Source organism: Bicyclus anynana, chromosome 9 (assembly GCF_947172395.1).
Source record: "Bicyclus anynana chromosome 9, ilBicAnyn1.1, whole genome shotgun sequence".
Lineage (NCBI taxonomy): Eukaryota > Metazoa > Arthropoda > Insecta > Lepidoptera > Nymphalidae > Bicyclus > Bicyclus anynana.
In genome coordinates this window covers 7,252,925-7,274,362 of record NC_069091.1, presented here as the reverse complement: position 1 = coordinate 7,274,362, position 21,438 = coordinate 7,252,925, and the positions used below count along the sequence as shown (strand labels likewise).

At 36.5% G+C, this 21,438-nt stretch overlaps 1 protein-coding gene across 2 annotated transcripts in view; it reads left to right on the top strand.

Moving 5' to 3' along the window:
- Window positions 1-1,349: 1,349 nt before the first annotated feature.
- Window positions 1,350-21,438, top strand: part of LOC112044740 (dachshund homolog 1) — a 206,244-nt gene continuing 186,155 nt past the window's right edge. For both annotated transcript variants that reach the window (XM_052883449.1, XM_052883448.1), the window contains exon 1: window positions 1,350-1,457. The gene's annotated coding sequence lies outside the window, so the exon portion shown is untranslated. The remainder of the gene's footprint in view (window positions 1,458-21,438) is intronic.

The following is a 21,438-nucleotide window of genomic DNA, read 5'->3' as shown; positions in this document are numbered from 1 at the left end:
CTTCTCCAACTACCTATTCTGTGGTTTGTATTGAAACCTTAGGGTAGGCACTGCATTTTTGCATCTATGAAGTGCACTGTGTATAAATAAAGAGGTAGGTACATCGTATACCTTAGGTATCGACGTAGTTACCTACTGTGATATGTGTTACAGTTCAGTGTAGCAGCTTAGCAAGTCGAAGGAAGTTAACAACCTTCGGTGACCGTGACCCCGATATCAAATAACGACCTCCACTGATTTACAAGACGGCCCAACTACGCGCTCCTGTTACGAAATATCGCTACTACGACTAGGTAGATACCTTCCGCACCTACCTATAGCTTACTGAGTAGAGCCTTCCAGGAAATAAAATTTATATCAAATGCTTATCAAATTTAAAAATATTTGTCTTATGTATTATTATCTAGGATGTAGGTGCCTATATTATCTGTTTCATATGATAGGTGTATATTCTTAATTTGTTTTTTATTAGGTGCGTTAGCATAGGAGTCGGCGGTAATTCTGTCGGTAGTAATGATCAAGACACAAACAAAGATCGGAAGCGCGGCAGAAGAGCTCGCCCGCTCGCTTCCGCGCTCATATTGATTGCTGGTGACATTGTCATCAATAGTCCGCGCGCCGGCGAGCCGCGGCCGCTCCACTCGCCACCCAAAAGAAACAGAAACGTATCTTCGCGCGTTCGCAACGCAACGGAAAAAAGGGCGGAGACACCGCGGCGGCGTCGGCGCCCAATCGGCTCTCGCTGCCGGCGCCGAGCGGCCAATCGCGCGCGGACGCCGGGGAGGACGCGCGCACGCGGCCGCGCCCTCGTTTCGCTCGGGCTTTTTATTTATTGTCGCGCGAAACGCCGCGCGCGACGGGTGTGTGATGCGCGCGTGAGCCGACCTCATGAAGATGGAGTCCGCCGTGGACTCAGCGTCGACCGCCAGCGAGGTGAGCGGCTCGTCCGGGGGCTCGCCGCGCGTCAAGGCGGCGTCGCCGGCGCGCGGCCTCAGCCCGCCGCAGCTGCTGGCGCCGCGCCTGCCGTTGCCGCCGCCGGGCCTGGGCCTGCTGGGCTCGCTGCAGATGATGCACCACTCGCCGCTCGAGCTCATGGCGGCGGCGCACCACCACCCGCACCGCTACGGGAGCCCGCCGCCCATCTCCACGTCCGACCCCTCGGCGAACGAGTGCAAGCTGGTGGACTATCGCGGGCAGAAGGTGGCCGCGTTCATCATCCAGGGCGACACGATGCTGTGCCTGCCGCAGGCCTTCGAGCTGTTCCTGAAGCACCTGGTGGGCGGGCTGCACACCGTGTACACCAAGCTGAAGCGGCTGGACATCGTGCCGCTGGTGTGCAACGTGGAGCAGGTCCGCATCCTGCGCGGGCTGGGCGCCATCCAGCCGGGCGTCAACCGCTGCAAGCTGCTCTCGTGCAAGGACTTCGACGTGCTGTACCGCGACTGCACCACGGCAAGGTACGTGTGTGTGCGACCGTCGCGCGTGTGCAACCGCCCTTGTGTACACTACACTACAAATGTTCTTTGGTTTTCTTTTCCGTAGATTTTTGTTTCTGAACAATCGTTTTGTTTATTTTCTGCTCCACGCCCTTTCCGCCAAATTTGCTCAGTTTGTAATATTACCTACCTTCTGACTAACCGATTCGGTGACACACAATGGTAGAGTCAATGGAATCATTGACAATTAATTAATTTGAATCTCAGCTAAAAATACTCCAATTTTACGCTATAAAAATATTTTATTTCTGTGAAAATTAATGATATTTAATAAAGAAAACTATTCTATAAAACAAGGTATCTAAACACAAGAACTTAATCTGAAAGTCTAAAAGTGGTTAGAACTAAAACGGATAACAAAGATAGCGGAGAAAACTGACTTGTGCGTAAACATTCGACGGAGGGTCGCGCGTCGCATTAATTTTTCATATTTTAATACGCGCCAAATATTTCCAGTGGGTTAAATATTAAAGCCTGCTTCGGCGACGGAAGGGTTAATTCCCTGTTAATTAGCGGCCGAGGCGTAAATTTTTAAATAGTAATTTTTACAAACGCTAAAGTTTGATTAAAAAAACTTGTTTGGTGTGCGCGCGTTACCCGGTAGGCCTATATCGGCTTTCCAGAATGTGATTTTAAAAATGTAATGTTTTCGCAAACGGTGCGTTTGGGAGGTGTAAATTTAAATTTTTTCGCTATTTGACGTTTTGCGTTTGTAATATTTAATGTTTGTTTATTCTTCGGCAACGTCCGGGGCGACCAGTGACTCATTTTATGTTTGATTTTTATGAAATCACGTTGCGTTTCGTTTGACTAATGATGCCACAGCCATATGTTTGGCGGGCCCGTTAATTAGGACACATTTATTTTTAATTATTTATTATTAATTAAAAAAAAAGAAAAGTGTTAAGTGTACAAATCTGTAGTTAGGTTAGGATATTCACTCGAGTACCTAGTAATAAACTCGTCTTTTTATTACAGGTTTTAATTAGGTTAGGTACCCTACCTTCCTCTGTGGTGATTTTCTTTTATGTTCTTAATACCTACCAACTAATTTAGGTTATGTAGGTAGGACTTTTTTTCCCTTGTTTCGGAAGTCTCTTGAGATAGGTATGCGTAAACTTACCCGACTACTTTAGGCCCATTAAAAAAATAACTGATTATTTTTTATTATTGCATATTTATAATTTTTTTAATATATCTACATATAAGTAGGTAGTAGGTACTTACTTATTTTTGAATAAGGTATAAAAAATGTTGCCATTATAACCAATATTGTACTTAGGTATTCCCATAATACTAATAGGCTTTTATTTATTAATAGATACCAGTATTACCTATTATGTATTACTTTAATATCTACCCTTGTAGGTATGTAAGTATTAAATATTTAGTAGAATGGTAGATATGGGGAGGACATACGTCCCTATTACGGTAGATAATATTTTTATTGCACATTGTCTGGTATAAAAAATTCATTTTTTAAATTATTTAGTAATTTAATGACTAGGTACCTAAGCAATTGAAACTAATTATTTAACTCTATAAAAGGGAAGAAGCGTATATTTTATTTAGACTTGCCAACTTAGTTTATTTTCATGATAGGAAAGGAACGTGAACCAACCTAATTAGATCGAATTCCATTTTACAGTAATAAACATATATTTTTTTTTAAATTTTCAAATAAGTAGTATTTTGTAGTACTTATTTTGCATTTAACAAGCATTATTGTAATTAAAATAGTGTAGGTATTTAGGTAATGTAAATATTTAGGTAACTTATAATTTCACTTAATAGCGGTTCTAATATTTTATCCATATACATATTATACTTACCTACCTATAAAAGTATACGTAGGTCATTCCTTTTATGTAGGTAGCAGCAGCGAAGAGTCAATATACCTATGCCGATTCTCACCGGATTACCGTTTAAAAATCCATACGTACATATTGTAATTTATATGTATGTATGGATTTTTCTAATGTGTATGTATGGATGTATAAGAAACCAGAGTTTGTATTAAGCGGTATGAATTTCCTTTTCTTTGGAACGGCTTATCTTTGTCAAAATTCTATCCTTCGCCACTGGTAGGCAGGTAGAGATACTATTAAAATAGCGTTTCTTTAATAGGTATTTTATTGATTATATTTAAGTAAGTAGGTTGGTACAAACTTACAACTTTACTGGTTAAACTTGGTAACACACTTTCAAATTAGGTATTTGGTAGTTCAAGGTTTTAATGAATGGGATGTTTTGCTAGCATTCGACAAGGTTTCCGCGTGACCGATCACGGTCGTCTAGTCTGTCGGCGGCTTTATTAATTAGGTAATTAATGCCGAATCTGTTCGTTAAGTTATGCTACATTCACAGAGTAAATATCATACAGACTGAGCCCTTACAAGCAGGTGGTGAAGCCGCTGAACTCATAAAAAACAAACGTCACGCGTCTCCTCAAAATATAACACCAACAACAATTAAGTACGTAAATTAATATATGAATCTATAGTTACCAATAAAAAATATACCATACCTAATATTATTTCTTTAGTTTTTTTGAACAGTTTTTAAAATATTTATCGCCATTTTTCTTGAATAATATTGAAAGTTACTGATAGTTACGCTTCGTGTCGTACTGACTCGAAAATTTAGGTATTCGTTTTTGAATTTTGTATTTGGCGGGGCTACGACACTGTCGTGTTCCGTGCGCTCCATCTGCCTATTATTGATTAATCTGTGGCTACACTAATAAAGCTGTAACAATTTGACACATTTCTGATGTTTTTCAAAATGACCTTGAATACAATATTGAGGCTTCTACCCTCTTTGGTTTTACCTTAAATAATGATATTATTTGTAGATGTGTAATTAGTCTTTATTTAAACATTTATTTTGTTTTTCTTTTAGGGCAGTGAGTAAAAAATAATTTAGACAATTTGAGATTTTGCTGAAATAATTCCAAAAGTCCATTTGTAATCTATGCCTCTTGAATAAATATTAATTAATTAACTTCCGCAAATAATCCATGCTTTTTTATAAAATACTAGCGGACGCCCGCGACTTCGTCCGCGTGAAACTCGATGTCAACTTTCAACTACCCCTATCCTACCCTACCCCTACCCTACCCTACTCTACGCCTACCTTTTCCTGAATTTTCTTTGCTATAAACCTCACGGAGCCCGAGACCTTTCCAACGAATGCAAGATCGTGAAAATCGGTTCGTGCTTTCTGGAGTTATAGCGTCAGGAAGGAAAACCTGACTTATTTTTATATAAAATAATTTATTTTAGCACATTATGACATATAATGTCATAATTATCTACTATTACGATTATTGTATTCTGTGACATTACCACTAACATTCTATCTAGTTAGGCAGTGTTTTCATGCGCTTTAAAGAAATTCCATTAAAACAAATACATTGAAATTAAACTGTAACATCCGATACTAGTTAATATGAATAAGTAACAAAAACAACAAAAGGTATCTTTTTATTTAGTTATTATCTTTATATTTTTTAATTTTCTATTTAGTTAGGCAGTGTAAAAATGTTAGTGGTAACGTTTTTCTATTTAGTTAGGCAGTGTACACATACGATGAAATAAAAGTTCCATAGTTACGAATCCCGCTCGTCGCTTCGCATCCACTCGTCCGTAGCTTCTCTAATTAGATAATTAGTTGCAGTGAGTTTATAAATTTCTTCATTGCTGCATTATCATATTTATACGCTTTATTCTTCAACGCGTTCTTATGTTAAATGTATCATGCAAAAGAATACTTTGTTAAATTGTAAATAACATAACAGCTAAGCAGGCACGTTATCTCGAGAATTTGTTGTGAATGTAACAAAATGATTGTTGTTGCTACCACACTTTACTGATTTGCCGACAGATCTCTGACTTTGTGGAACATCTAAAATTATAATTCGTTTACATCAATTAGGTTTAAGTTAAATATGAAATCTCTCTATGAGTAGAGACTATCGTCGGTACTGAGACTCATAACTCCATTTCAAGAAGCAGTTCACCTAGTATTAACGTATCTTTCCCTAACTAAATTCTTCAAGATCTTTAAAACAATAGTGAATAAGGCTTTTATAGGCAATCGCATTTCACCCATAGGTAGACCCACATCTATAAGTAATATAAGTAGGCAATCGCATTTCACCCATAGGTAGACCCTCATCTATAAGTAATATTTACTTTCAGGTGGAGTCCCTTTCATTATATAAATAATATCTTTTTTACGTATGTATCTATTGATTAGGAAGATACCTACTTCAAAATTTGTAAAAAGACGCTTGATCTATTGCAATTGAACGTAAACAGCAGTCGCGAGACAATGAGCCGACGGAAACTGTTATATATTTCCTACAAACTTGGTGTTTACAGTCACTATAATAATTGATATAATAATAATAATCGATATTTAATAGTAGATAAAAAAACGCAATTTTTAATATGATGTGGCTGTTCTGCAAATGTATCTAATGTGAAACGCTTTAAAGAAATTACATTAAAACAGATAATAAGTCGAAATTGAACTGTGACATCCGATATTAGTTATTATGAATAAGTAACACAAACAACAAAAGGTATCTTTTTATTTAGTTAATAAAATTTAAGAATAAAAAATATAAACGTCTGCAGTCGGGTGCGGTCGAATCAAATTAATCTGTATTGACATGTTTCCGCCATTACGATTTCACTGGTTCAGTCCAAGAGCCGACTCACAAATAACATGTTTTTTTGTATCACCCACCTCGGTGTGGACGCGGCTTAATTTTTTTTTAAATTTTGCAGCATGGCATTGTATCGTTTTAGATGTTTATGCAATCTGTGTACCTTTGTTACCATTAGATAAAGTAAATTTATCTTGTACAACTTTATAAATAAGGTTTTTGATTCTGACCGATTTTGATGATACTTACTTATCATAATTGTTGGTCTTTAGGTACACCTATAAAAATACATAATTGTTCAGTATGAGATATAGGTAGTTTCCTGATATTTCTAAACATAATTTAAGTCTTTAGTTACAGATTAGGTACCTTGCTGGCTAAGTGCTTCTTCGGTTATAAACTACTTACTTACTAGGTTCAGGGCCGGATTGAAAGATTTCATGAAGTTTTAAACCAATGTAGAGTGCAATATTTACAGGTACAGTTTGTGTCGTCCAGTCCAAAGCCAAACGAACTTCCTTGAATATATTCACAATAACTTCCCGACATACAAAAGTATTTACGCACACATTGGTGCACTAAAATGTCTCTTCCGAGGGTGGTTAGTCTCATGATGATGACTTACCTCGCTGTGACAATATAGGTACATAATCTGTAAGGAATAGGATATTCATCATCATCATTTATAAGCCGATTGACTTCTACTACAGGCCTTCTGTAAGGGCCTCCGAATACCACGATCTCAAGCCAGTAGCTTCCTGTAACCCGCTTGATGTCATCGGTCCAACTAGTGGGCGGTCGATCAACTCACCGTTTTCCAGTGCGGGTTCTGTAACGAAATTTTTATCACTTCGACAGTGTGAGCTTCGAACTCGCATCTGTTGCTCTCTGTCTATAGTATCATGTTAAACAGAGAGAGATAGGGGTGAACTCAAAACTCGCACTTGCGAGTTATACAAAGCATCATTACAGAATAGGCCTCCTGCACCTTAAGTGCAACGTGCACTCCCTCACTATAGCGTCGAGATATGTTGATATGTCGCTGACCTTGATTTTTCTTCGAATGTCCTCATGTCTGATTCGATCACGCAGAAATACTCTGTTGAGTGACTCTAACTCTTCTTGTGAGGCCCATATTAGCCACCAAATCTTGAAAACGACATTGGATTAATTTCCGTGATTGACAAATGAACTAAACTAATAATCAAACGTAAAAACATAAATATTTATCCGGGTTTTTATAAGCTAGGAAACACGATATTTTAAGGCATCGCCCGCATTACAAAACGTATATAATAATAGGTGGACGTTCCTTTTCACGCTTCAATAATTGCTCGACGGCAGATAAATGTGGATCGGGTTACGTTGGATCGTGGAATGGAACCCCACGGGTGTGATTTGTGATTGTGACTTACAACTCTTTTTAAGTGCCAGCAATGCTTTTGAAGTTCTAATTGAATTACAAAGGCACTTTGGAGTTACCGTCTACTACAGTGGGATGTTCACAATGCGTTCATACTTGCGTCTTGCGTCCGTGTACAAAAGTACAAAGTGCGTTCTGTGATTGGACGCAGATGCAACTTATAATGAATAATATGAATAGGTAAAGACACTTTGGTGTTACCGTCTACTACAGTGGGATGTTCACAATGCGTTCATACTTGCGTCTTGCGTCCATGTACAAAAGTACAAAGTGCGTTCTTGGACGCAGATGCTACTTATATTGAATATTATGAATACTTTGGTTAATTCTGAAGCTCTGCATTAGAGTTTTAAAGACACTTTGGAGTTGTCTACTACAGTGGGATGTTCACAATGCATTCTGAGTTGCGTTCATATGCTTCTTGCGTCTATGAATCTGAAAATTATGAACTAGCGTGTCCAGTAATTGGATGCAGATGCATCATAAAATTAATATTATGAATGCATTGAAAAAATCTGAAATTCTGGTTGAATTACATACACTTTGGAGTTACCGTCTACAAAAGTACAAAGTAATGCGTTCTGTGATTCATCATATGAACACATTTGTGAATTCTGAAGTTCCAGTTGAATTGCTAAGGCACTTTAAGGTTAAAGGTCTACAGTTGAATGTTCACCGTGGGTTTGCAGTTGCGTTCACGCTTGCGTTTTGCGTCAACGATACCTACACAAAATCACAAACCAGTGGTTTCTGTGATTGAATGGAGATGCATCTCATATATGCATTGGTAAATTCTGAAGTTCCAGTTGAATTTCAAGATATAGGTATATAAACTATAAATTAGCTGGAAAATTATCGAAATAATAAACATTTAAAATTGAATTGGTTTCAATACTAATATATATTCCTAATTTGATTATTGAGTGGGATATTCCATAATCAATACGTTGAAAGCGTTGGTTCCGTCCATTGTCTCTGCCTTACAAAGCGAGGTTCAATTATGGAGGTCATCAACACGACTTTTTATGGAATTTCAGCTTTACGACTCATTTTGATGGTCCGCCTTCAAACAGAGTGATATTTTGTAAATAAACAAAGCACTGAAATAACACTCATTACCTTTGTAGAGCCGGTAGCCGCTCGGTAGCGACGGAATTTTGTAGTTTTGAAGTTTGAATTTCGACTGAAGGATTGTCTAGTTTAAAAAGGATTTGGAAGGCGGTGCTCTTTGTAGTGCGTTCTCACGGTGCGAGAGATTTGATGACTTTTATTTATTTTGTTAGGGTACATTTAGCCGATTTTGTACATGTACCTAATAAGTAGTTGGAAAACTACCAATAAGTAGGTAAATGTAATTTAACAATAGTAGCTTATCTCAGGAACTCAAACTCGTGTTGGGCTTATGCAACCAAACGATGTATCTCGTGAAGAGATATGTCAACCAATAGCAGCGCAACTGGAAGTATCGCTATCTCTTTCGTTGCATGCGATAAATATGAGATTAGGACGATTTAACTTGGATGTAACAATCATATTATGCCAAATTAAATTACAGGCTTTCAATAAGATCAAAGGTAGGTAGGCCAGAGGCGTGCATAAGGTTGTCGATCAGGGTATGCATTAATACCTAATAAAATTAAGCAAACTGGAAAAGTCTGTATTTAATAAGCACTAAGAAGACAACTCTTAGGGTATGCAGTACTTTAATGCATGTATGAAGTGCACGCCACTGAGGTAGGCGTGTGGCAAGGTTGATAGTGGTGTAGGCATTAGCGATAAGAATTTGAACCTTCTCCTTTTTTGAAGTCGGTTATAAAAGCTAGGGAGGGAAAGGGAAAGCTTTCTGAGCAGTTCTAGGTTTGATTTCAGCTCAAGTTGTTAACTTATTTGACAAAAGTCGGATCTGGTGGTACGCTTCATTCGTATTAAGTTACCATCCTTTCGTCAAAAGGCTTAAATATAAGTAGCTAACTAATCACTGTTTCTTCTTCTTCAAATGCCTCCATATATGAAGGTTGGCGGTCAGCTTTCTAAATTTCTAGGTTAGGTGGAAAAGTTGTTCCACTGTTTTTATGCCTGTCCACTGCCTTATGTTTCGTAGCCAGGACTTCTTTCTACTTCTACTTCTTGCAATCTTTAATTAGTGTTTATAGAATTCGAATTAAGTAGTTATTAATCATATTCAACTTTGTTAGATTTCCCATCGGCAGCCTCTTATTTAATAATAGGTTCTTGTATAGTAACACACTAACGCAGCTAAATGCAGTATTGATTAACTGTAATTTGTCTCTGCCATTGATTGGATACTCAATAATACTATATCTACGTACTTATGTATTCGTAAGTACTTGCTACTCTTACTTACAGAGAAATAATATGAACGTACTTACATTGTATCTACTTACACAGATACGTATATACAGGGTGCTCGGGAGTATTTCCTGTCTTGAGCCGCCTACACCATCCAGCTTAGCTGTTCTAGTATTCAGTGATTTTTTTCACGTATTCCTTAAATAACCGTTTAGATAGCAATGAGGGGGGGGGGGGGGGGAATTGTAATATTTTAAAACGGATTCCTAAATCGAAAAATAGTAGTAGAGGATCCCTTATATATTTCCAAGACCTATCCAACGATACCCCACACTATGATATAAACGAGTAAATATCAGACCCACTTTACATAGGAGGTAAAGATTTTATTTTACGACTTTGTACACATTTTTTATGTAGGTACACAACACACTCATGCTAAATTACAGCTTTCTAATAGTCTCTGCGCTAAACCGCGGACGGACGGACATGGCGAAACTATAAAGGACTGGACAACAGTAGAGTGACTGGACTACGGAACTCTAAAAAATAAGATTAACTATCTGGTAATGCCTATTTGTGTACCTATCTTCTTACTTAGTCTTTTATTCGGTAAACTCCCGTTAATGTTGCACTGCATTCGAATAGTTTTTACAGAGATGAGCATGTTTTTGAATCTAAATAAAAATATCTAATAGTCTAAGAGCCGGTGAACCCCAGACCTTCGTCATTTTATAAAAGCTGAAAGTTTGTCAGCTCATGCTCCTACCATAAGTAAGTACGGTAGCTAATTGTGGAGTTTGGACCGTGCTGGCTTTGGGAGGTAGCAGGTTTTAAAACCCTCAACCGTCAAAGTTTTAAGTCTAATTTTTTCGTTTTCCTCTGTATAATATGAGAAATTATATTCCCAGTCGCCAGTCGCTTCGCGGCAAGCCTTCGAAGAACACTATTTAATTTGTAACTTCAAGGGTCTCTAGCGAACTGTTGCTACGTTGAAGATAACATTTCTCATATTCTGCTGATAAAAATATAAAAAAATTAGGTACACTTTATACTAAGACGATTGAGGGTCTGCTATCTCCCAAGGTCTCCACGGTCCAAACTCCACAGTTGGCTACGGTACTTATCTATGGTAGGAGCATGAGCTGACAAACTTTCAGCTTTTATAAAATGACGAAGGTCTGGCGGTCACTGGCTCTCCGTCTATAAGGTTTCCAATCACACTAACAGTTATTTTGTAATTGTTCCAAGTATCGGATACTGGGGCTTCTGTCATCTGATTACTATTATTCATAGTGGCTTTATAAGCAAAAAAGTGTAAAACATTTATTCTATTGTTAAAATCATACCTATAAAACAACAAAAAATTCCGAGTCAATAAAGCTTTTTATTCCTCTTAAACCTAAATACGAGATAAACTGTATTAAATGTTAATAAAAAAGCGTTTTGTGCAGGAGGAAAATGTTGCTGCCGTGAGCTCAATTATGGTGCTAATCAAAACAGATCTTTGAGTTATTAATTTTATTGCAATGACATTTGTAATACAATCGTTGTAAAAACAAAGTTGTTACAATGAGGATATATATAATTGTCTTCAACAATAACCGCGTTGGATTAACTGAGTCAGATGAACTCACATGGCCAGACATTTGCGATTTTATAAAAGCAATTTTTTCCCGTTGCTGTAAGAATACAGCGATAATATATAGCCTATAGCGTTCCTCGATAAATGACCTATCTAACACTGAAAGAATTTTACAAATCGGACCAGTAGTTCCAGAGATTAGCGCGTTCAATCAAACCAACAAACAAACAAACTCTTCAGCTTTATAATATTAGTATAGAGTATAGATTTCATCTATATAACGTGACGGGTAGCAGCGACAGTGATTTTCTTGTAAAGCGGGTCCCAGGACTTGTGACCTTGGGTGTAGGTTTAAGGGATCTCATTAACACGTTAGCTGCGGTACGAGGTCAATTGATTGCATCATATTAAAAATATACAAGTCGAATTGTTAACCTTCTCTCGTGTCTTTTGTCGGTTGATAAAGTGGTAAAGTTTGTGGTATTGTAGGAGATGTTCTCAGAATCTACTAAACCAATTTTAAAAATTCTTTTACCACTGAAAAGCTATGTTATTTCTGAGTGTCATAGGCTATATTTTATCTCCATATGCCCACGGGAACGGCAATTACGCGTGCGAGATCGCGAGGCGTCCGCTAGTGCTCAAAGATTAGTATTCGTATTGCACGGCACATGCTAGCAACAGTGTTATGAATGATGCAGGCGTGGTCAGGCACTGGCTGCGGTCCAAGCTGTGGTACTCATTGAAATATTAAACCAAGACGTAGTGCAGTGTCTCAGACATATGCGCCAAATTATTTGGAGAAATTAGTTAGCTTAACTACTCATATCGCGTTAACGACTCTTTGCTGTGAGCCTTAGAGCCCGTTATTGAATTACAACTATGCGTTACTTAGATAAAGTTCATTATATTAACTAGATCGGAGTACACAATCTTCTAACAGGACATATTGATGATGATGATGTTCTCTACGACGTGTCCGTCAAAGGCAACACTTTGGCTGCATCGTCTGCAGTCATATAAGTTATTATTCACATATTATTTAGGTATTGAAACACCAACCAAATGTTTTATTTTATAAACCACCTATCAAATGATTGCAAATCAAATACAGATTAATTTAAATAAGACAGAAAGTTTTATTGAATAATATTTTAAATATTTTATTCTTTAAATTTTTAATGTGATCTACAACTAGACCCTCGTTGGCACCTGGTGGGACTACGATCAGATGCTTTAATTTTTAAATCTTTACTTAATTAGATTTCTTAAAATCCATATTTGGATGTTGATTTTAAATCAGCCGAATGTAAAAATGTAAAAATGAAATGCAAGGTAACCTAACAATACCCTGTGATTGAAAGACCGATATTTGTATTTTATTTGGTAATCATAAAATTCTAAAGAACATTAAAATTGTACTTCTGTCTGTAGACAATTGTTACTACATAGACAATGGAAACCACTAATGAAAAAAATAAAAAGGACAATCTGTACTAGACAGTGGAAATGGACAGAAATGGCCTAATACATTTGAATGTATGTGTTTTCAGCAAATAAATAATTGAATTGAAACCTATAAAAGAAAAAAAACTACACTAAAGACCAATAATAGCACTGTAACCGCTAACATTGCCAAAATATTATGCACGAACTTTGCTTGTTCATTCTTTCGCAACTGTTTACCTACTTTGAAAAATAGACAAACTTGGAACACATAATAGAACACAAAAGTTATTGAGTAGCAACAAGTTTCTAAAATACTTAAAGCTTTTGGATCTAATATCGTCTCTATTAATATATAGCAAATTAACCTACAAGTTCATTTCGTATCTATTGAATTACTAGCGGACGTCCGCGGCTTCGTCCTCGTGGAATTCAGTTTTTCACAAATCCCGCGGCAACCATGGATTTTTCCGGGATGAAAAATATGTGCCTGTGTGTTAATCTAGGGTAAAATCTATTCACATTGCAAATTTTAGCCAAATCGCTTCAGTAGCGGCAACGCAAAGGAGGAACAAACATAAAGTTTCACACTTACACACACACTTTCACACTTACACTTAAATTTTCGCCTTTGTAATACGTAATAGTATGATGGCTAGACCTACCTCAATTTATAAAAATGGAGGTTTAGCCATAAGTAAATACTGTAACTATAGAAATTGGATCATGATCGCTTTGGGGAGGTATAAAACATATTTTATTTTGTTAGTTCTGTTCTGTTTCTGATTAGAAAAATTCTTCTAATGTTGAGAATCTGCACTATCCCTAAGTACTATAGGCTATATTATATCCCCCTAATTCTACGAGAACTATGCGGGTGAAACCGCGTGGCGTCTGCTGGTCATCCTATATAAAGCCCATCAATTCGCGTTTGAGAAGCGTGGTGCATTGTCAATCTTTTCTACGATGCCTCAATGATCTTAAATGTTGATATTTCTCCAATCTATGTCTTGACGTAAATCATGACCTACATACGAAAAGTTTTTGCTAATAAAAAGTGTACAGCCAAAGGCAGCACAAAATCGAGAACTTGTGTATCTTTTTCACCGACCTGCTAAATCTTAATAGACGCCTTTAGTTGTGCCATTGTGTACTTTCGTTCCACTTTTATCTATTGTCCAATTAAATGTTTGACGTAATTTACGTTTATCAGAAGATTATTTTGTTACATAAATCTGTAATAAGCAAAGATGATCACTTTTTTTGTTGTTTGACTAACTTGGCTTACCATTCACTTTTGCTTCTTTAAGCTTCGTTAGTGCTTTATTTCTGGTATTGATTAGTTCATCAACAGGGATGTGCTTCTTTTCTAGTATTTACTATGGTTATTATTTTTCAGGAAGGTTTATCTTTGATAGAATAGTTAAGTGACAGTAAAAACTCGTGTATGTAACTATATGAACGTTATCACTAGCTAAATGCATTATTTAATTAATTAAAACGATATCTAGAGGTGGAACCATGTGAAATTGGAACCCATTTACTGAAAAAACAGTTGTTTAGCATTTAGCAATCAGTGACAGAAATGATAATTTATTAACATATTATTACAAGCATAGCAATTTTATTGTTTATAATGTAATATATATTATAGTAAGAAGGATATACTTATAGCATATTTAGACCTAATCTAATAAAAACGCTTCACATAAACATCTTATTCATAATCAGATGAACAGTTAGAACAAAAGGGAAAAATGTAATCAAATAAACTCTCCGATTGTCATTCGGAGAACACTGAGGCGTCAAATAAACTGAAGTAGCTTAAGGAAACGCAATTTCCTCAAAGGCAGTAAAGCGACAAACTGCTCCACAATGGGAATATCATGGAGGCAATTTATTACGATTGATCAACAAGTAGCTGGGGAACACTCGACTCAGACGGAAAGAATGAAAACCTCGACACCGACAACCCGGATCGCGGCGAACACCGATAAAGGACCCTCCGAGCGAAGTGAGTGAATGAGTGAGTCGAAACGCACGCAAACAGTCGTAATCCTCTTGTACAATTCGAAAAACGCACACAAGTGACACGAGGGAATCCCTCCGGCTAGACGGAATTATCTCGGGCTCTATTTCCGTTTCGCGTACTATTTGAATTCCATTCCTCTCCCACGTACCGCTTGCTGTATAACGTCGTCTCTTTCCCATTTGGTTTCATTCATGATTGTGTATTTGAATGGATTCAGAATGTTGTTGGAGCAATTCCACAAGTGTTTGTGCGAGGGACGCGCGACATTTGCATCCAGATTCTTAAGACGATTTCTGGAAGGATTTGTAGTCATTTTGAATTTGTTATTTTTAAAAGTTGTTCTAAACAATATTGTGTAATGATGATTACAAAATAAAAAGAACACTGGCTGAGTTTGTTGTAGGCTCTTTTTGGGTGTGTGTGTGTGTCCATTGACCCTCAGCTTCTTTGTTTAATTTTGTGACTTTAATTATAATCGTCATTTTGTTTTTAGTAAATTAGATATAAAGTAAACTTAAATTCTGACTTAATAAATTAATATAAATTATCATCTTCTTGTCCTTTTTCAAGCCATAAAACATGGATAGCCTACATTTTCAAAAGAATCTTAATTATGTTGATCCACTAAAATATTGCACGCAAATGCAAATGCAAAAAGTAATGTTGATGCAAAAAGTGATTCTAATAAAATTTTAATTGATTTGATTTAGTGTGATTTGTTTGGTTATAAATGGTTATTGAAAAAAATAACACAAATGTCTGTCTCGCTTCCGTGCCGGTTACTGAATGGTTGGTAGAAAATATTGCATAGCGTGTAACTTAAAGCGGTAGCCGTTGTAACGTCTTATAATTGCACCATGTGTTGAGCTCTAATCATGTTTAATTATAGCTAGAAGAAGTCATTGCCGTTTATCATGAGATGAACTGTTACGTCTATAAAGTTGTAGAAACTGACAGAGAAAATGGCAATTTAAACGATGTTTTATATCATATACGAGTAAGTAGAATCAGTAAATGGAACACAAGATATCTAATTATGACGATTATATTAATATGTATTTCTCACATTTTCTACATATGACCAGTTGAGATCTTTTAATTTAAGACTTTAGTTATCTACATATTTGGCGATTTACAGATGAAATTCAGTTTTTAAGTTTTCTGGTGCCATAAGGAATAAATCCGTTTTTTAGTTAATGAAACTCCCAGCCATTGATGAAAAATTTCGTTAACGACTGGTTAAGTAATTAATTAATTTGGTCCGTATGTGCAATAGTTACTAGTTCTTTCTAATCCAAAGCAGATCGGAATGAAGACAATAGGTGGCGGAAACGCGGGGTATTGGCGTTTTTGTGCGCTTCGCTTCACTCGCGGTGAGAACGAGAACAATTGTACAATCGCATTAAATTATATCTTGCATCTTGCATGGCAACAATATAAACTTTGCTGATAAATTAACTCCCGGTTTCTAAAACTCTGATCATTAATAAATTATTATAATTAACTTTGTAATCATTTCATTAACACGCTAACTTACTAAGAAATGGTGTAGTGATCTACGAGTATTTCTTTTGCTTAAATTCGAGTTTTGAGGGACATACACAATAGTGGCCATTATTCCTATAAATGTTTATATCATTTTCATTGATTGGTAGAGACAGGCATAGTGAAGAGTATTTATGGGTTTATGCTTACCGGTGAAGCTATTTTACAAGGACTCTAGTACTATATCTAACTCGTTTTTGCCTGTCACCTCAACACATTCACACAATTACACCTATTGTGCTTTATATTGTAATTTTCATTCATTTTTCAGTTATGACTTCACAACTTTCGCTTCACAGTCGTCTCACAGGCTTAGCGTCTGAATGCTTTGAGGTGACAGATAAAAATGATTTAGATATACAAAAGTTTAGGGCTTTACCACACTGGGATATGCTAAAACGCAACAATGTATATTTTATCGATTCTCTAGCGAAATACAAGGGCAAAGAAGGTTAATATAGACATATCGGTGTCGCTGCGGTAAGAAAGATTCACACAATTAATTGCAATTACAGATGCATGCGAGTGGAAGCAACACTATCCCATGGTTAATATCACTTTACAAAGCGGATTGATGAAGTTGTTATTATTTAATTATACTTCACGTATAGGAATTTATTTTATGTCTATTCTCATTATTGCTGCTCCTACGTCTATTATAATTCATATTGTATGTATTTTCTGAAGAATAGCTTATAAGCACTTTTCGAAACCGCTACTCTAAAAACTAATTGTGGCAAAAAATTAATTTAGAAAAACATTTTGACTGAGCATTTCTATATTTTATAAATCTTTAGTCCGGTTTAAGGATTATGGTCTTGCAAGTATAATTACAGACGCATGAGTGAGGCTCTACATCTTTGCCTCAGTTTGACGCAATAGTAGAAACATCAGCTCTGCTTATTTCTTCAACTTTTCGTCAACTTTCGTCGTATCAAACCCCACTTAAAACAAGTCACTCTATTCCATTCGGAACTATGATACATCTACTCATTAACTAGTCCTTTATATACATATCCTCTTTTACACACTCCATCTATCTCTTCCTTGGTCTTTTTCTCTTCTCGTTTTATTTTATAGTATTCTCATTCAAACATTCTTACCTTTCTTTCTTACTTGGTCTTCCTCTCGTGTGCCTTATCTCCTTTTATACATTCTAAACATCTCTTACTTGACCTTCCTCTTCTCTTGTGTCTTATCATCTTTCACACATTCTAACCATCGCTGACTTGTTGTTCCCCTCCTCTTGTGCCTTATCTTCTTTTATACAGTCCAACCATGTCTTACTTCCTCTCCTATTGTGTCTTATCCTCTTTCACATATTCTAACCATCTATAACTTGGTTTATCTTTCATATTCTAACCATCTATAACATATTCTAACCATCTATAACCTCTTTCACACACTTCACTATCACTACCTTTACTTTACTCTCCTCTCATCTTCTTTTGTCTTTCTTGTCACTAGCACCTAAAATGTCGTATGTATGTATATATCGTATCTCAAACTACTTGTATATACGCTTCCAAGCACAGATTTCACTTGCAATATCGCTACCCGCCTGGCCGTTCACGGCACTTGGGCTATAAAATGAGTACATACTAACTCGACTAGTAACTTTACTCGAAACGTCCACAACAAAGCAACAACGTGATAAGGGCTACTTAAAGCGCTCGTTAAATCCGTATACACATACAGTTCGTAATAAAAACTAATAAAACATTCGCAACAATTTAAAGAGGAATCGATAAAAAGTTATAGAATATCAGAACGCGCCGGTGTGGATAGTAAATTGCGTTTTATAGCTCGCGTCTTGGCTTGGTCCTCTTCTTTTAATCATATATCACAATTAATACCGGAATAAAACCAATCTTGAAGGGTCCGTTGATTGACCATACGTAGAGAAAATAATTATTTTGTCCATTAACAACAAAGCGTTCAGTTCACACTCTTAGCCACATACCATATATTTTTTAGCAGAGGAAGCAATTACTTAATGAAAAGTCTTTATTTACGTTTTAATTTTTGACTAGTTGCTATATATATATTTTTTTTTAGAATTAGAAACTATAGTAGTTATACATATAATAATTGTTGTAAAGTTACATAAAAGTTATATAGTTATATTATTATATTATACTAGCGGACGCCCGCGACTTCGTCCGCGTGGAATTCAGTTTTTCACAAATCCCGCGTGAACCATGCATTTTTCTGGGATTAAAAGTAGCCTATGTGTTGATCCAGAGTAAAATCTATTTCCATTCAAAATTTCAGCCAAATTGCTTCAGTAGCCGCAGCATAAAAGAGGAACAAACATACTTACACACTTACACACTTTCACGCTTGCACAAAAACTTTCGCCTTTATAATATTATTGTGATGTGATTGATGTAAGGTTGCATCAAAATTCGTTCAGTGAGTTTCAAATCTTTGGATAGAGACCATCTATCCATACATCTTCAGAAACAAATTTGCGTTTATTCAATTGCTAAAGGGCCGTTCTACATCACGAACAAATTTATGTTTATAACTTTAGTGGGATAAGATCAAATATATTATTACTATTATAAGGAACAGTAATTATTTCCACATTAACTACAAAATCAACAAATAGTAAGCAAGCAGGTAAGAGAAGCGCTACGTATAACATTTCAATTAAAACTTGTATATAATGGTGAAGCAACCTTGAACGCCTCGTGTACTACAAAGTTGTTTAAAGTCATATAAAATGGCAGTCCTCGGGTCATAGCCAACGTTCATAATGTCTCCGATTAAATAAATTTATAGCTAATATAAAATTATTTCATTCCGTCGCCGGGGATACTTTCAATAATTGTTGTAGTCACACTTAAAATTACATTGTCTGTAATTTATGGTGTTATAGGTCTTGGTTTAGTGCACCTCGTATCATTTATTGCGCAAACAAAGCTAATAAATAATGTAGCTAGTTAAAATATGAATAATAAAAATAAAAATTCCATAGGTTTGCGGCGCGATTGCAATTTTACGATGCTATATTTTAAAAGTCGACATTCCACTTTAGTTACATTGGAAATTCAGTAGGAAAAAATATAGGACATTTTTTAAATACATTTTTTATTAAAATACAATTTACAGAAATCGATAATTGAGAAATCATTTATTTAAAATCTATAGTTTCATATTGTAAAGCGTAGAAAACAGTGTTTAAAATAGTATCGATTATCATCAGACAGATAAAATAATCGATATTGAACTGGCTGCCAGTGTAAAATCGATAATGGTCCAGATGCACAAAAATGGGGCACTGGCATCGATTTGCCCCACATTTTGGCGGTCTAGCGGTCGCGCCAGCGAGGGTAACGCTCGCGATAAGGGATAGTGCCCCCCTCAGGGGCGGGGGGAGCACCCCGTCCCCCCTTTATAATATTTACCGCCCCCGGGCCATACTTACGCCCCTCAGTATTTACGGGTTAGAGAAAAACAAGGGTACTCGAGCTCCGGAAGGTGCAACGTAGATTTTAATCCTTTCTGATGTTTTATGATTGATGGCGGATTTCGCGATCGGTGTTGCGCTGATGTTGATGGATTCTTTATAATTCCTGCTTTCGGCTGTCGCGGCGTGTCTGCGACTCGGATCATGTGATTATTGTGCCCGTGTAAATAGATTAAACCAATGCATGCGGTGGAAAATGCAAAGTAAAAAATGCGAAAAGGGCGTCGGCTGGAATCAGTGTCGACAAACGTGGCGATGCATACAAAACTGGATCGTGACGACGCAAGTCCTTCCCTGTGCCACGTACCTTCGCATTCATTTCATTAGTTGAGACGTTAACAACACAACTCTATCAAAACAAACATTACTTTTGACAGTCTACGTACACGCTAAAGTTAATCTATTTCTATTTAAAAATAATAACAAAACAATTGAAAAGCAATAATTGTTCCTCGTATTGAAACTAACGTATTCATTTAAAATGTGCCGCCAGCGCCATCTGTCAATCAACAATGAATTTCAATAGTCTTAAAAACTTAATTAGACTGCTTTCAAAGACAGCAGTGATGTCCAGTTTGGGTTGACCTTTAGAGAAATTGCTCGCGGAAACGAAACCTTATTGGTCTTGTTTTTTGAGTTCAGTATGATTGGGCATTTTGATTCGTCGCTGTCGATATTAAAACGATTTAAGTCGTGACACTATAATGTAGTGATGATTGGTGAGATCCGTGTGAAGGCGCCCGTCACCAGTGACGCGTGCGCGATGGCACAGTGAGATCACAACACTCCGCCAGGGCCGTAACACTAATTATTATTTTCATGGTTACGAAACAGCTGATCAGTGTATTTTTAAAATATGAGATGAGTTCCCTCTTAAACTATTTTTACACTTTCGCACATGTTTTATTGGAAGTTAATGAGCACGTTTACATACTATACCATGAGACAGTATGCGTAGACAAAATATAATAGACACATTGTCGAAAGCTTGCTTAGTTACGAAATAGGTTTATCATTAAGATCATATTGTGTTTAAAATTTTTAAATTGAAACCAAATCATTCTAAAACACCATTGAATCTAAATCTAAATAATGCTATTCAGTTAATTTACTGCAAACAATAGTGTATTTTCATATAACAAATACAAAATATCAAATGGGATCTAAAGCATATGGCGAACTGATACCTACATTCTACATATTTAAAAGCTAAAACTTCTAGATCTTGGTTGTCGACTACGTATTAGTTACAAGGTATGTAAAGAACACGTCCTTCGACGCACTGCCCTTTATTCGTCAACCGGAGGAATAGCTATAAAGTCTCATGTGCCAGTAACTTTACCGGCAACTGTACCCTTCAGACCGGAACGTAACTTAAAGTAACAGTACTTGGCGCCTTTACTACTACTATTATTATAATTACAAATGTATTAGTATTAGGAATAGCTGAA